A 3,791-nucleotide genomic window follows, 5' to 3' on the forward strand; every position below is an offset into this window, starting at 1 on the left:
TAGTTAATTTGGTGGTGGATTCCAATGTGATCAATTGAGCTTGATTGCAATAAATACCTAGTGAGGTCCACTTTAAGCCTAAACACTATTATTTTCTTTGTGTGATATGCACTCATAGCAATTGAACTCTAGAACTTGCTTAGCTTCTTTTCAAAATCACAATAGCATTTGTATGCATGAAAAAGAAGGAAGTTTGCCATTCTTGTTTCATCATAAATTCTAATTTCTTTCTCCACAATTTTCTTGAAACATTCTCATCTCACATTTTAACCTTTGATTATCCTTGCTTGTCCTATTTCTTTTATTTCGTTGAGGGTTTTGGATTAATTACTTGATGAGTTAGAATACCCAAAATTCTAAGTGTGGGGGAAGGGATTGCTTATTGGAAGATTTTGAAATCTTGGGTGATGTTGTGATGTTTTAAATCTCTGATTTCTGAGCATATTTTGGGAGCTTGGTACATGCTATGTTATTGTGGAAAATTATAACAGAGAGCATTCCTTGGATGTATTAAAGCATTGCCTTGCTATTGTCACTTGATGTATTGTGAAGTTCAGTTTTAAATCAGTATGGCACAGCAGGGGCTACTGAACTTAGAATGTTATTACATCTTATGTATCAAGTTTGCACCGAAGGTCTGTTGGCAATAGTCAATTCAGTGAGAGATAAGTGAAGATTATTAGTTCTTTAAACTCTCTTAAGCTATACTCTTTAAGTCTTAACTAGAAGTTCTTTGAGAATGTGAGCAAGGCTGATGTAGGTGATGAAATGTCAAGTGTCTCAACAGTGCTTAATCCGGATGCCAACAGAAGTTGCAGAATATTGCTGTTCAATTCAGATGATCCAAATTCAAAGTTCCATGAATGGAAAGCTTAAGAAGTTGCAGAATATGAGGTGAGAAAGTAGTATTGTATCAACAATTGGAGTGAAATATTCAATGAGGGAAGCTTAATTGAAATCTAAGAGTAAGCTGAAAACAAATGGATGTTGAAGCATCAAGTTGCTGTCTGATTTCAAATTACTGAAAAGATGCAGTGGGCTGCAAGAATTGAAGTGCTGCTACTTAACTTGGAAAATATTCTGCTAAAAGTGGATTTTTGAATCTGAAAATTGAGTTATAAATTTCAGTGGTGCTGGAAATCAGGAGCAACCATTAAGCCAAGTTCAGTAATCAGTGAAGATTGAGTGAGGGAGATTAAAGATCAAGCTTGAACTGAAGCATCAAAGGTAGAACTAAATACATTCAAGGTTCTGAAATTGATTTGTTCAACTAGAATATCTGAAACTGAAATCAGAAAACTAGAGATGCAGTGCCAATAATCTGTACTTGATGTATCATCTTTGATGGTGTCGTGCCAAGTTTTTGTGCCAAGTTCCTGAAATGTGAAAACTCTTATCTTAAATGATGTGGCAAACTCAAGGAATTTCAGCTAAAGGATTAGATTGCAGTGCCGAGTTTTATGGTAATCATTGATGATCTTACCATTAATCCAGAAAGATTTTTATGGTGAAAAGATAACAGCGTGCACTGGTTGGTAAAAATGTCACTATCAATTGGTTTCAGATTACCATCAGAATCCATATTGCTTGATTCAGAATGGACACTTGCATCACATGTCAATAATCTCCCTTTCATAGACACTTAATTCTATGGCGAGCAGATTGTTGATTACAAGACCTGCAATTGTTTGGTGTTTTAGTTAGATTCAACAAAAATTATAAGGTTGTGGTTGATAACTTTAAAATTCCTTCAAACTGTGTTACCGCTGATGCTGCCATTTTCATACTTGAATGCATACGAAATGTTAACATTCCTGATGATCTCATCCGAAAGTTACCACAGACTAAATGGTTGAAGACCTAGCTTGACTAAATGAGCTCGAGGCCTTTGGTGTTGTAGTTGACTTCAAAGAGGGATCTAAAATTGTCATAGATAGTATCAACCTTCCCAGAGATCCTTCTGTCATTAATCCAGTTAGCATTATATCCTTATTTCAGTGCATTCACAATCTGAAGGAAAACACAGAGTCTCTTCCAATGGGGTTCAAGCAAAAGATGAATAATAGATGGATAAAAACAATTCTAGGTTACAGATTTCCAAAAGAGAGCCTTCTTTTTGATCCCAAGTGGATATTGCAAAGAAAAGACGGTCCGTTTATTGATGACATCTTTTATGGATCTGAGCTTGCTTCTTATAGAAGGAAGCTTAAAGAAATTGGTGTATCTGTGGATGACACTCAAGCATGCCTTTTACTGGCACTTCATATTAGGTGTCACTCTGATATTACTACAATCTCGAGAGTGTACCTATTCTTGAATGAACATAAATGGGAGCCTGATAATGAAGTTGCAGAGTGGATTTGGATCCCACGGGGTGGTGGGGAATGGGTGAGCCCCAACATGTGCATACTACATGATAACCTTGACCTGTTTGGTTCCCAACTTTTCATTTTGGATAAATACTATGACACAAAGCTTCATGAATTCTTTTCAAGGGTTTTTGGGGTTTGGCTTGGTCCATGCGTCAATGACTACTGCAAGCTCTGGTCCTCGTGGAAAGTTTCAGCGCACCACCTTACCGTGCTGCAATGCTCCGCTTTCTGGGTCTTCTTTGCGAAGCACTGGAATAGCAAATCAGAGAAACTTATGGTGGGAAGCATATCAAAAAAAAAAATTACCAGTTCAAAGTAATGATGAGGTCATTCTTTCCAGCAAACAAGATGTATTCTAAGCTTTAGAAGGCAGTGATGAAGATAAAGGTGATTATTTGGCACAAGAAAACAGTGGTAATTTTTAGTGCCAAATCTTGGTGATAAACTTCTAATTAGTAAGAGTTCCAAGTGTAATTGATGATTTTCTACTACTGTTAATATTGGGTGGTCTTATCATTTCAAACCTCTCATGTTTAACGCATGCAACCTGATGTGGGCTTTGAAATTGTCCAGGAGTAAGCTGCCCATCTACAACAAGCTATAGTGAGACCATGCCAATGAATTCAGGAAAATGAATTAGTAGGAAACAGAACCTGAATTCGTATTGCTGGAATTGATTTCTGATCTGCTGAAACTTAAGCTTTAAATCTGAATTTCTGATTTTGAATTTTGAATTCTGAAATTGGATTGATGGAATAGGAGCTGCAGTTTTCTTATTTGTGTGTGCTGGTTTTTGTATGAAGATCCAAACTTTTGGGAATTGGCAGATCACGCTACTTGCTGATCCTGATGGTATTTAAATTGCTTCGAACAGTTCATTTCTAACATCCAAAACCTTGTACTTTTCTGCTGAAATTGTTGCGGAAGTAAGGAAATTCTACAGAATGAAGTAAAATAAAACAGTGGCTAGAGGTATATTAACTTGGATTGAATGGAGATGCATTGTCCGAGACGGCCAAGTTTTAAGTGTGGGGGAGGGAGTTCTTTTCCATAAGGGGATTCTTATTGATTAATTGTTGTGAAATGGTTTTAGTTGAAGGGATAGAATTGAAGTGAAAAAAAAACAGTGGAAGGAAATATTGAAAAATGGTACATTCAAGAATGTATCAAAGGTGAAGATAGAGTATCAAGAATTTTGGTTTGCCATCAAATTGAAGAGGAGGTTAGCTTGATACTTTGAAGTGGTAATGACAAATGGTATTCATCTTTTATACATCAAAATGGTCAACTCATCAAGTATATTCCTCCAATACTCTCATCTTCTCATTTTCTTCATTAATGTCTTTTTCTTTTGCTACTTTATTCACTTTCATTGTTATTTTTGCTTCCATTTCAATTCTTCATGATAAAATCCTTTTG

General features: G+C 36.0%; 1 long non-coding RNA gene across 1 annotated transcript; it reads right to left on the reverse strand.

Annotated features, from left to right (window-relative positions):
• Window positions 1-2,566: 2,566 nt before the first annotated feature.
• Window positions 2,567-3,168, reverse strand: LOC121968506. The gene is made up of 3 exons (XR_006108185.1): window positions 3,026-3,168; window positions 2,897-2,960; window positions 2,567-2,621 (listed from the first exon to the last, which is right to left on the reverse strand). It is a non-coding gene; the product is annotated as an uncharacterized LOC121968506 (long non-coding RNA).
• Window positions 3,169-3,791: the final 623 nt, after the last annotated feature.

Source organism: Zingiber officinale, chromosome 3B (assembly GCF_018446385.1).
Source record: "Zingiber officinale cultivar Zhangliang chromosome 3B, Zo_v1.1, whole genome shotgun sequence".
Lineage (NCBI taxonomy): Eukaryota > Viridiplantae > Streptophyta > Magnoliopsida > Zingiberales > Zingiberaceae > Zingiber > Zingiber officinale.